Source organism: Haematobia irritans, chromosome 2 (assembly GCF_050003625.1).
Source record: "Haematobia irritans isolate KBUSLIRL chromosome 2, ASM5000362v1, whole genome shotgun sequence".
In the NCBI taxonomy this organism is placed as follows: domain Eukaryota; kingdom Metazoa; phylum Arthropoda; class Insecta; order Diptera; family Muscidae; genus Haematobia; species Haematobia irritans.
Window position 1 is genome coordinate 60753700 of NC_134398.1, and position 14311 is coordinate 60768010.

At 32.5% G+C, this 14311-nt stretch overlaps 1 protein-coding gene across 1 annotated transcript in view; it reads left to right on the plus strand.

Annotated features, from left to right (window-relative positions):
- mol (dual oxidase maturation factor 1 mol) overlaps positions 1–14311 on the plus strand; it is a 200822-nt gene that overhangs the window by 48489 nt on the left and 138022 nt on the right. The window contains exon 2 of the mRNA XM_075294623.1: positions 12101–12492. The gene's annotated coding sequence lies outside the window, so the exon portion shown is untranslated. The remainder of the gene's footprint in view (positions 1–12100; positions 12493–14311) is intronic.

Below are 14311 nucleotides of genomic sequence, written 5' to 3' on the forward strand. Positions count from 1 at the left end.
CGCCGACTAGCAAAAAATGCTCGGCGGCGGCTGAACTTAATTTTTGCCTCAGGCGGCGGCGGCTTGACGGCTAAGCGGAAATAAATATGTCTCTTCAGCGGCGGACAACTATACACTATAAAATCAATTTGAAGTTATTCGAATGGTAATGCGATTAGTTGTACAACCAATCTTACAATCAAATTTACATTTCATTCACATTTTCTAAGCTAAATTTGTGCAAAATTATTAAAGCAGATTGAAATTGATAGATTGTGGGCGAAAGGTTCAAAATGTTGGCAAAATATAGGATAATTTTTATTACATTTTTCTGATATAAATCAATATTTTTGATGAATTGGCGGCTACATTTGAGTCGAGATGAGTCGACATATTCGGCGGTGGCGTCGATTGCCAAAAACCGGTCAGCGGCGGCTAAAATCGGCGGCTTCATTCTCTGATATGTACGATGGAATATCTTTATGTACGAAAAATTGTACAACATGCTTGATATATGCCACTTGAAAACACTATGCTTACTTCTTCATACCAAGCATACATTCAGTTTTGTTTTGGGTGATAGCTACTCGGACATATCCCATATGTCTGTAGTTATGAATCGCCACATTAATTATCTGACTGCATGCCATTACTTTTCGCATTTCTTACATTTATCTCATGTCATTTATGTCATTTTACTTCTCTACGACTCTTTTGTTTTTCTGTGATGTGAGACATTTATTTACATTTCTCTTATGCATGCATCATCACATTACCCCAGATGAGTGTTTGAGTGGATGGCGTATAAACGTAAGATGTTATTACGTTGTATAACGTAATAATAACTAACGATGTAATATTTGTATATTTGTTTTTTTTCTTCTCTATATTTTATCGCTTTTCCGTTCAAGTGTTTTTTGTTTGTTTTGTGGCCCATTTTGCTGCTGTTTTTTGTTGTCCCGTTCGAAGTTTGAGAGTTGGACTTTGTGTGAGCTTGATTTTCTTTTGGTTTTCATCGACCAAGTTTGATTGGTGGTGTAATTGTTGGTTGTTATTGTGAAAAGTTGGTGATGCCTTTTATATGTGTGCTTATACATGCACTTGTTTGTTTTTATTTTTTGTTTTGTTTATTTTACCAAGTCCAACGATCAATGCAAAGATAATACGGCTATTATAATAGACCCAAAAAGACTGTTTGTACGCTATGGTTTAGCATCTGGGCCTGCAAATAAGTATTTGCGTGCTTACACTTACAAAGTGGATGATAAGAAAATCGTTAGTTTATGAAATTTTGAAAACGTCTCGTTGTTGTTTAAAAGTGAAATACTATATGTTTGAAAAGTCATAGTGCAAGCTTTAATTCTTAGTGTATAATTGGCCTGTTTTGTTTTTGTATTGGAGAACCAATCCGTGACAGACTAACATACATCAAATGACATTATTATCCAGTACAAGTATGACAATAAAAAAAAGGGTTACACTTTCAAGGAAATGACCTGTGTGTTACAAGTAGTAAATATATATTATTATGGTCGAATATATCTTATAACCTTAATTTACCAGATTTATACGATAAAATTTTCCCGGTACGAAGTTTAGCTGCCTCTAGGCTAAAGGTGAGTACCAAGTTCGAGTTTAGCCGCTAAAGTGAAAACTAAATCATTAAAGAAAGGCATCAAATTATACATCTTTGTTTCAAATTTTATTATAACTTGATGGGGAATAGCCCAAAGCAAATTTTCACAAAGTTTGTGTTTCATAAAAGGGATTATTAAAGAAAAGAAATGGCGATTTTAGCGGCTCGAACTCGAACTTAATACTCACCTTAAGGAAGAAACCATGTCAGATTTTATAAATTTCTTATTGACGATTTTTGTAAACATCAATAAAAATGCATTAAAAGTTAATAAACATAGATTCATAAGATTCTAGATCTTTGGATTGTAAGGGTTGCAACGACACTAAGCAAATATGGTCCCATCTCAACTTAAACCGCACTCTATATATGTATGTTTGTCTTATATATTATACATCCCATCTAATGGGTTAATAAAAATTTGGGAATATGCCCTATACCTGTGCGGCAACTTAAATTTATTGTACTCATCAAGAACTTTCATTAAATATCAAAAAATCTAGAGCAGATATTGCACTGTGGGTGCGTGTACTAAATTTATTGTACCCTCCACCATCGGCTAGGGTTATATTAACTTTGTCATTTCGTTTGTAACAAATCGAAATATTGGTCTCAGACCCCATAAAGTACCCAACAGAAAACGCGTAGCCAAAAAAGCAGTGACTTTTTTGGATCCGGAAGTGGTGAAAAATTGAAGCAGAAGCGATGAATTTAGCATGAGCTTGTCATAGGATGTATGCCCACCATTTCAACAATCGTTGCACTGAGTTTGCATTACTTTAAGTTGTGATCCGAGTTCAGTGTTTTGGATGTTATTTACCAAATTTTGAAATATTTAGCCAAATAAATAATTTTTAAATTTTTTTATGATTTTTAATGCATTCTAATGCTTGCTTGAATATTATCAAAAATTCGCAAATTTTCTAGAATGGATCCGAGTTCAGTGTTTTGGATGTTATTTACCAAATTTTGAAATATTTAGCCAAATAAATAATTTTTAAATTTTTTTATGATTTTTAATACATTCTAATGCTTGCTTGAATATTATCAAAAATTCGCAAATTTTCTAGAATGGATTTAGCATAAAAAACAAAAATTAATAAGTTGTACCATTTTATGAATTTTTATACAGTTTTTAACCTATTTGAAACAAAAACAAAAATTAAAATAACCTATTAAAAATATTAAAATAAGAGAATTAGTAAGATAGAATTTCATTAAAAGAACTTCCTGTGTAGTTGAAATAAAGAACATCTTTGGACGAACAGTTTTGGAAGTGGTTTTAAATTGTGCCTTTACAACAACTTTCAATTTTTTTGCTGGGTATATGTGTCGTGGTGAAATTCTGAATTGATCCGTCTGTTAAATTAAGCAAATTTCCGAACGAAACAAGCTATCGACATGAAACTTGACACAATTACACCGAAAAAAGTAAACTATTTTATAGGAAATCGCGCGAAAATTAAACTAAATTGTACTCCACATTTTGAGATTTCCACAAAGCGTTGTTAAAACCAGGAAAATGTAATGCCGTGCTTTACTTTTCATCTTCACTCACATTTACTCTTTTTGGAATTTCAATGGCTTTAGTTCAAGCTCATTGTGCAATATGTGTGGCATCCGATCTTGCAATATGTTGATCTCACAAGCATGGTTTCTACCGCAGCGCCGTCGATTTCGATCAAATCGGGTCTTCAATTTTCGGATCATTTGTGGTATTGTTACAGTTTTTTCATCCACTTTTTGGACGCGATGCCCCTTATGATTTTCCAGCCAACTATAAAGCACTCACGCCATCACGCTTGAATTCCATCAGTATTAACTTTATTTCTGAATGTTGTAAATAAAAATGAGTTTATTTGTCTGTAAAAAATAAAATAAAACTGTTATTGGAATGAATCTATCAGACGGCTTAGAAATTATAGCAATCTGAAACGACTCATCGCTAAATCGACTGTGTCTGAGTCCAACATTTCGATGTGTGATATTATAATCTCCTATGGTAGAGGGTATAAAAATTAAATATGTTTTTGTCCACAAGTTTCGAAATATGTTTAATACACATTTTATGTATTTTCAATGTGTGTTTATCTCTGGGATTAATATCATTTACTAGTATTTACAGATTTATAATTGAATTCATTAAATTATTACAAATATTATTAATTTTTATATTTTAAATTTCATAAGCTTTTCAAAATCACATAAAATAACAAATGCAGATATGTCGGTCTATAAATAAATATTTAAACAAGTGTCAAAATTAATTAATAGCATCTGAATAAATTACTCTGCATAATTAAAAGGTGTGGATGTGGAAGATGCAGAAAAAGTTATTTAATCAGCACTTAGGTTCGTAAACAACGAAATAAACTCGTCTATGCGGACTACTATGTTAGCAACAATTAAAGTAAATATTTGCTGAAGCATAAGTAATAACAAAGTGTAGTAAACATTAAAAAACATGAAGTATAAAGTTGTAAAGTTATATGCGATGCAATAGAAGATTGTACACATAGCAAATTAAACATGAATATATAAAAAGTACACACAATATTAAGGTCATGTTAAAGTAAGAATAAAAACTCTCGTTTTCCGCCAAGATTTTAAATTGGAATTTAATTACGCTTACAATGGGTTGAACTTTAATCATGGTCATATTACTGACAAATCATTACTACAGGAAAATAAAAGTGAAAAAACGCTAACGTCTGGTGGATTCGATTAAATAGTGCCTTACATGGGGTATCAGATCCATTAGCGTAGCTAGACAATTTTCCTAGGGGGGGCTATAGCCCCCCTAGCTAAAACGTTATAGACTGAACTTATAGGTTCAACTAATGTTTTATTTCATAGAATTGAATAAAAAAATAGACATCAAAATAACTCGACAATCAATTTATAATAAATCAACTAAAAGTACCCCACGGGAAATTGGTCCAAATTGCCACTGACGGACCTATCACAGAGCTAGTACCTGTGCTCCAGTTAGTTGTAATTTTCACATTTAGTGAAATAAAATTATCAGAATGACCTTTTGTTCGATATATTTCAAAAAAAAATTTTTTTTTGCATTTCGGGTTCGATTAGGAGCCCAAATTGAAAGAGATTTCTAAGAGTTTGTCCGAGACTGGTTCCTGAGGACCTGTTTATGGGGTGCTCCTGCTAAATTGTCCCAGGACGTGTCCTTTGGGACGAGTCCAAGACGCGTCCTAAAATGTAAATTTACTCTGTCAATGACAAACCCATGTTAAAGTGGACGGTCCCTTCCATACGTTTTGACCAGAACTGGGACTGATCCATACACACCAGGGACTAGTCCTGTACCAGTTCTGTGGTTGATCCATTTCCCGTAGGGTAGTTCCACACTTTTCCCAGCAAAAAATTGGGAGTTGTTCTAAAGGCACAACTTTAAAAGCATTTACAAAAATGTCCTCACAAAGAAGTTAACTATTTTAACTACACAGGAAGTTTTTTTACTTCATTTTTTCATATTTTAATGCGTAATTTTTTGTTTCCTTTTTTCAAATAGTAATAGAATAAATAAAATGGTACAAATTATTCAAATTTTGCCACAAAAATGCTAAATTTATTATAGAAAAATCGATAATATTTGAAAATATTCGAGGGAAAACGTTTCAAACAAGCGTTAGAATGCATTAAAAATCATAAATAAGTATAAAAATTATTTATTTGGGAAAATATCACAATTCACATTCAAAACACTGAATTCGGATCACACCTTAAGAAGTGATGCAAATTCATTGCAACGTTGTTGAAACGGTGGACATTCGTTCTATGACAAGTTCATATTACATTCATCGCTTCTCCGCCAATTTTGTAAAGGGTGATTTGTTAAGAGCTTGATAACTTTTTTTTAAAAAAAAAACGCATAAAATTTGCAAAATCTCATCGGTTCTTTATTTGAAACGTTAGATTGGTCCATGACATTTACTTTTTGAAGATAATTTCATTTAAATGTTGACCGCGGCTGCGTCTTAGGTGGTCCATTCGGAAAGTCCAATTTTGGGCAACTTTTTCGAGCATTTCGGCCGGAATAGCCCGAATTTCTTCGGAAATGTTGTCTTCCAAAGCTGGAATAGTTGCTGGCTTATTTCTGTAGACTTTAGACTTGACGTAGCCCCACAAAAAATAGTCTAAAGGCGTCAAATCGCATGATCTTGGTGGCCAACTTACCGGTCCATTTCTTGAGATGAATTGTTCTCCGAAGTTTTCCCTCAAAATGGCCATAGAATCGCGAGCTGTGTGGCATGTAGCGCCATCTTGTTGAAACCACATGTCAACCAAGTTCAGTTCTTCCATTTTTGGCAACAAAAAGTTTGTTAGCATCGAACGATAGCGATCGCCATTCACCGTAACGTTGCGTCCAACAGCATCTTTGAAAAAATACGGTCCAATGATTCCACCAGCGTACAAACCACACCAAACAGTGCATTTTTCGGGATGCATGGGCAGTTCTTGAACGGCTTCTGGTTGCTCTTCACTCCAAATGCGGCAATTTTGCTTATTTACGTAGCCATTCAACCAGAAATGAGCCTCATCGCTGAACAAAATTTGTCGATAAAAAAGCGGATTTTCTGCCAACTTTTCTAGGGCCCATTCACTGAAAATTCGACGTTGTGGCAGATCGTAAGTCTATTCATGATGAAATGTCAAAGCATACTGAGCATCTTTCTCTTTGACACCATGTCTGAAATCCCACGTGATCTGTCAAATACTAATGCATGAAAATCCTAACCTCAAAAGAATCACCCTTTACCACTTCCAGGTAAATGTTCCCAAAAAGAACATTTTCACTTCTTTTTTGGCGACGCTTTTTTGCAGCATTTTTAAGATATTAATTTATGAAAGAATAGTTTTAATATCAATTACTATTTTTTAATTAAATTGACTAAACCAGACTAAACAAAATAATAAAGGAGCTTTAGTTATTCAACTAAATCATAAGTTCAACCACAGCTTTAAATATCAGACTTCTACCACAACCCAAGTAATTCGATTGTGCATGAAAGTCTTTAGTGGAACTTTGTGCGTTGTACGAGTATATACTTGTTTAATTTTATAAAAATGTAAAATCGTAAATAGATTTTCAAATTCTGGGGGGGGGGGGCTAAAATTTTTCTGGGGGGGTCTAAGCCCCCTCCCCAGAGGCCTTCCTACGCTTATGATCAGATCTATATATCATTCCGTATATTCTGTATATGCTATAATGGAGAAAAACAATTTAAGATTAAATAGAAACATTTTAAGATTTTAATCGTGAAAACCGATAAATTAAAAAATCCATTTTCGATCAAATATAAAAATTGTATTTTAATCGGTATCAAGCGAAATATATTTTCATCTTTGAAGTAATCTGAGCTAGAGCTGCAAAACTATGGATAGCACTATCGATAGTTTTATTTTTAAGGTACTATCGATATATGTTTTCCGATAGCGATACGATCGAAGAAACCTAGGCCAATAAAAAATACCACCGATGCTATGTACTAATGTAAGTGAAAATAAACCAAAAATGAAAAATTATGGTTTAATTTGATGCCAAGAAAGTTATTCCTTTAAAAGAAGAAAAATTAAAAGCAAAATTAAAATTAAAAGAAAAATTAAAAGCATCGATAGTATCGATACTATCGATTGTTTTTTATGAAACTATCGAAAATATCGAATGGTGCGACAATCGATAGTTTTGCAGCTCTAATCTGAGCGGGCTTGAGAATTTGTATTATTTTCAAGAACGTGAGTATTGGATTGTAACATAGTTATGCATTGGAGTTATGATTTATTTTGTTGTTTGTAAACACTTTTACACAGGGAAACCTCTCAAGATTGCACACTTCGATAAGCGGACACCTCTGAAGAAGTGGACAATTTCCTTAGACATAACATAGCAAACATTTGTAAAATTACCATCCACTGTAAAATTACTCTCCCAAAAGTGGACAAAATGTATACGTCTTTAAATTTGTTGTCTTTTAACATCTTGAATACCTAGCAAAAAAAGAGTTCAAAAATAGGATATGACTTTCAACAATTTTTTTTAAAGACGATTTTTACTTGGAACATAACGTTGTTTCTTTTTGAAGATGTTTCTATTTTGAAATTTAAGTTGTTAACACATAATTAAAGTACTTTAATAGCACATGAAGAAAGGAGCTGAACCAGATACGCAAAACTAAAATTTAAAAGAGAATTGTGTATTCTTGCTCAAATTCTCTGCTCCTTTGGCTCGGAATCTATACCAACAGCATTAGAGTAAAGACAAAATCTTTGGAGCCGGGTATGCTATTTTTCAGTGTACTATTAAAGAAAGATGATTACCAAAAAATTCAAGAATTGACCCATTAAATAAGCATCAGTGCAACGACTATCTGTCGTCACGTCACGAGCTCAACGAAGAAATACAAGGAAAACGACTTCAAATTGCTGCTCGCGATGTGTTGAGTCACTGAGTAACACGCACAGAAAAAACTATCACCAATATGTTGCCAATTAAAAAATTAAATGAAGCTGAAAATTTTTTCAATTAATAAATTAATTGATACAACAATTTTTTTAATCAAAAAAAGAAAACACAAGGTCAATTAAGAAAGAGATTGGATATAGTTACGTTTTTAATTAAAAAATTGATTGATACAATAATTTTTTTTAATCAAACTAAGAACACAAAGTTAGTGAAGAATGAGTAAAAATTTTCGCGGGTTTTATTAAGCAATTAATTGTTCTAATAAAAAATTTACTCGATGTCGATTGCAAAACTCATTTAATTAATTAATTAATAAGTTAATTGGAAATTGGAGTGAGTTGTCCAATCGGATTGACTCAATTAATTGAATCAATTAAAAAATTAATTGTTTTTTTTGTAATCAATAACAGTTAAATTTTTAATTGAATCAACTAAAAAACTATTTGGTTTTTGCAATCAATATCAATTAATTTTTTATTGGATCAATTAAAAAAATTAATTGAAATTTTCAAATCAAATCAATTCATTTTTTAATCACGTTTTTATGCCGAATTCGTGATAATAATAATTGGATCAACTAATTTTGTGATTGAATCATACATTTTTGTTGTGTAAAATAAAAACTTCATTTTGTAACGAATCACGACAAACAGTGGGGCAAAATCGCAAAAAATGGATATTAATTAAACTACTTATTCGATTTTAAAAATTCTTTCACTATTATAATGCTACGTTATCACTGAGTGACATAGGCTACACATCTTTTGGAAAAGTGTGCGGTGCCACTCCCACTATTAAAAATAGCTCTAGCGGCCATAGTAACGGACCGACTGTCATGAAACTTTCGCAATGTTGTACTGTTAATCTGGTAATAATCCTTGGCTATACATGTCCTGCTAATAGACCGTGGCTATACTTGGTTATGATTGGGCGTGGCACCGCCCATTCAAACTTGGAACGGATATATCTTATGAACTATCTGGGGTATGAATATGAGATTTGGTATATATGTTGATCGTACAGTATGAGTTACATCCAAGGTGAAATAGGACGGTTCTGGCTCAGTCGAATTTTTTGTTTTTTGGAAAAAAATTAATACAATTTTCACATAGTAATTAATTTATTTGTATTATAATAACATTGACGAAAGGGGTATTGTTGTATCATATGTGTAACTAAATTCGGGACCCAAAGCAGATATTAAATTTGGTTTAGAAGTAACTTGTTCCTTCATATCTACAAAGTAGGAAACAAGTTTATACATATTTTTTTATATTTATATCGTTTTATATTATAAGACATGTGTTTCTGATCTCCTATTTTAAAATATATGCCCAAAGTCATCAAACTCGAATGCATTGTCCTCCATATAATCATCGTCGTCATCTATTTCATGATTTGTGCCTTCTGGTGCCACGTTCGTCAAAACTGAAGGCGAAACAAGTAGATCTATCACTGATTTTGGAAGTTGGTGGATTTCTTCTTTTTTGGCAATTTTGATTTACCAGATAGGATTGGATCTTAACTAAGTAGGAACCTCTTTAATATGTCTCGATGGCAATCCTCTCGACTACATTTGCGAGAAAAATGTTCTCTGTAGTTCTTAAAATCTTTGTTTCGGACAACCCAGGAACCCAATTACAAGTTTTACATCATGCGAAAACGTCAGACGTGTTGACGTTTTCGCATTTCAATACACAACACATAACGCACAATAACAAATACTCTTATCATTGTAAAACACAGTTGCTAACGATATTTAAAAAAAAACAGTTGTAACAAAGAAAACGAAGAAAAAACTAAGAAAAGACAAAAACTCGTGTTTTTTGCTTGAGTGACTATTTTCACAGTTAATTTAATAAAAAAATTTCGCGCAAAAACGCGCAACATTTTATTACTTAATATGAAAGCCTAGGAATTGTAGTTTAGTAAACCATTAATATTCTAACGCCAAGTGACCCCATTCATGTTTAAATATCCAAGAATATTTTTAAAACAGCCACAATTTAGACACATTTTAAAATATTTTTTAAAAATATTTATACACATTTTTTGTTTACACAATTTTTGTAGAACAACGCTAAAATACTAAAGGTTGAAGATTCCATAGTGAAAATATTACTTTTGGCTTGCGAAATTATATATATATTGGCTCCGAAATATACGGAATTTCAAAAAAACACTACTTTGCGCGAATAGCTCAAAAATTGTTTAACTTTAACATAATGCAGCTTGACAAGTAAACAACATATGACATTGAAATTTTCAGTAGTGATGTAGAATTTTATATACTTTAATCGGATCCTAAGTATTTTTCAAAAAACAAAAATTTAATTTTTCAATTAATCTCCATTTTTTGCTATCTTGCCCCTCTGTGCGACGGTGAGAAATGGTGCCTATACGTAATTTGTGAATTTATAATGGTGCATTGGGATATGCTGATATTAAATGTCACGGTCGAAAAATAACTCTACTTTGCCCAGCTGAACCGTGTAGTGAGACAATTTGTCTGAAAATACCCCGATAGACAAGGCCAAGTCATGCGAGAAAGCCAGGCCCTTGTACTCTACTATCGATAACCTTTTCCGATCTCTGCAAGCAAAAAAAAAAAAAAAAATAATAATAATTGTTGACTTCCAAACGAAATTTCGGACAAACAACCATTGTTTACATTTGCTTTTCGCTGTAAGGCTCTCTGTTATGAAGAAAAGTATCCCGAACGAGATAAACTTTCGATTAGAACGTTTATCTCGTTCGATTCAAGAATGTTTTCTTCTAGAGGTGTGCACGTGAGTAATAGTTTGCTCACGCTCACGCACACTCACGACGGAGAAATCTTATTCACGCACACTCACGCACGATATTTTTTGGTAGGACTCACGCTCACGCACGCTCACGAAAAGAAAATTTGTACTCACGCACACTCACTCACGAAAATCTTTTAAATGTCGTGACTCACGAAAAACTTCGTGACTCACGAAAAATGTCGTGACTCACGAAAAACTTCGTGACTCACGAATAATTTTATGAGTGATTTTCCTTTAGAACCTGACTGAAAACATGAGTATGGTTAAAATCGTTTGTGTTATAAAAATCTTATCACCTAGGATGTCACTAAAATTATAAATGAATTCAAATCGTAAGCATTTTATGTTCGTCAGCGGTATTATTTTCGTGAGCGTGTTTTTCCGAAATTCGTACTCACGCACACTCACGAGGATATTATTTTCGTGACTCACGCTCACGCACGACATTTGCTTGGTTAATCACGCTCACGCACACTCACGCCGATGCCGCCAGCGTGACTCACGACTCACGCGTGAGTCACGAAAATTTTCGTGAGTCACGACAATTTCGTGTCACGTGCACACCTCTATTTTCTTCATTGTCTGCATCAACTGCTTCGCTAATATCTTTCTCACTTCCAGTACTTTTTTGGTAATACAAACAACTTCAGATTTTATAAATTTTTCTAATTTTACCTTCAAATTTAGCAAACACACTAGATAGTTATAGCTGGAAAAATAAAAATGTTGTAACAATTTTTTTTTGATGATGAAATTTTGAACATTTCGAAAAAACCAAAAACACTATAACAAAAGAATAACGTTTGCAATACCCGCTTTCCAAACGTGTATCAAAACGAATAATGGCTGTTATATTCGATGGCGGAAAGGTTCTTAAAATATACACCCAGAGAAGCAAGCAAAATGATATTTTTGTACATGTTTAACATGTTTGTCGCAACTATGTTATTTTCTCGGACATTATGTAACTGATTTCGACAAACGTTTTGTCGGTCGAAATTATAGTAAAATTCTTCTTATATCCAGATCACTATATGCTATATATATTGTTATATTATGTCAATATTTTTATAAAACATACTTACATAATAACCTACAAATATTTGAGTTTTAATATAATTCCATAGCTTGAATTATGTTATAATATTTTTTACCGAATAATAATATATTTTTTCTTTTTAATTTTCTTTTTAGATAACATCAAATAGTAGTGCATGAAGTAAATTTGAAATTCCTCAATGGTAGATTCGTGAATGTAATATGTCAATTGTACAAGTGACAACTTTGAATAAAAATAATTAAGTAAAATTAATTGAAAACAAAGTTAATAACATAATTATAAGTGCCGTTGACAAATTGATTACATTTTTATGCTGCGAATTCAAATAAATCGTCGAAGCTGACAAACGAAAAATAATAACAACAAGTCTACATAGCCAAGACGAGAATAAATTCAAATCACAACAACTTTGACACATACTGCATTACCGGATTAAAAAATATTTTGACTTGAAAATTTTGACAATTTCTTGCTGCAATTGAACATACTGGTTATATATGCACAAATATATATGCTGACTAGTTTGGTAAGTATTTAAAAATTATTTCATTATAATTATTTAATGAGATAATTACTGTAATGTAACACGTCTTGTTTTATAATAGTAAGTTATCTAAAACTGCATAAAGACATGAAGGGAACACCGCAATACAATGCGGATAGCAGGATCATACACACAAAAAATCTTTCCTATGAAACAAAACTCTAGCTCATTGATTTTTTTTTAGTAAATTTATCTTATTAAGGGCAAATGTTTTGTTGTTTGTGGTACCCGTTTCCATGTTTGTTCCTACGAACTTTGATTTGTCTTGAAGAAGCAACTACGTTGGTCTAAAATTTCGCTTCCCAAAAAATAAATCTTTGGCATGTATGCTTTCAGAAGTTAATGAGCTACTACATTTTGAAGAGATATACACAGAAAACATAGCACCAAAATTAAAAAAGAATTAATTGAAATGGAAAAAGTAACCAATTAAAAAATTAACTTATGCAATGAATTTTTTAATGGATCAAAAAATTAAGTTATTAAGTTATGAAAAGGATTGAAAAATTTTACGTTGTGTTTACATCGGCTTGTGTGTGCCCAACAATGTGGTCTATAAATAGAACTGTTGACTGCATACGTGTGTGGCTATAGCGATAATTGTGTTTTGATGACAATATGAGCTACATGGCCCAGGGGATTCAATTCTCCATATTGCTTAGTACTAAGTTCGTTTCTGCGAAAACCGAATATATTCATCTATCTCCGTAAATAGGGTATCAAACCCAGGGCGAAATAATATGCCTGCCTATTTCTTCGTGCGAAAAATCCAGGGTTGTATAAATATTTGTTGGATGCTCAACGCATTTATTCCGCGCTAACGTTTTTTATATGGAGTATAACAGTTTTTCGTGCGAAAACGAGATCTTAGTACTAGGCTTAAGAAAGAAAAGTAAAATTTGAAAACTTTATTAAATCGAATGTTTCCTTTTACATTGTATTACAGAAAAAGTGATGAGATCTAAATAAACGACTTAAAAGGGAAAACAACATGAGGGAATTTATTTTTTTGCGTGTAATGAGAATTTATTAAAAAGTCGAAAGAGTCGAAGCATAATTTCGATTTTCATTGCACTACCTACTTGTGATTTAAAAGAGCTCACCGTCGATTCAAGACTTCGCAGATAGAATTTGTTTGGCTATTGAGGTCATATGACCCCTTGTATTGCTTTTCGTTGTTAACACCACACTTTCCCTTTATTATGAGATAAAAATCTGATTAGTTATCTCAAAAATTTCATTTTTCTTTGAACGCTAAAATAACACTGGACAACTTTTCATATGAATTGTTTTATGTGGGAAACTACTACTTCCTGATGACTTTCTCAAAGCGAAGCCTTGGGCTTACAACCATGTTGGTGGGTAGATGAACTTCAGAGCCGATATAAATCGAGCTCTTTGTGTCACTCTATCTTTGTTTTTCTTGCTCGCAAGATGCATTAGCAATTTTTCATTAATTTAGTGAGAGTTAGTACACGGTGTTTTTTTTCCACAAGGACGAATTTGGATAGGATTTAGAAAAAATGGCTCACAATTATTCACTTCCCCATGTATCGTCCAATTTTTACAAATATTATACCCAATAATTGACAGGTTTCTGTTTTTTCAGTTGTGTATAATAATTCAGAAGGTTTGGATTTTCGATTGGATAGATTTTGAACAACACTTGCCTTAAGTTTTGTGTTTTAAAATGTATTCCAAAATTTTTATTAATTTGTATACCCTCCACCATAGGATGGGGATATACTAACTTTGTCCATTCCTGTGTAACGCATTGAGATATTGGTTTCGTTTCCTTGAA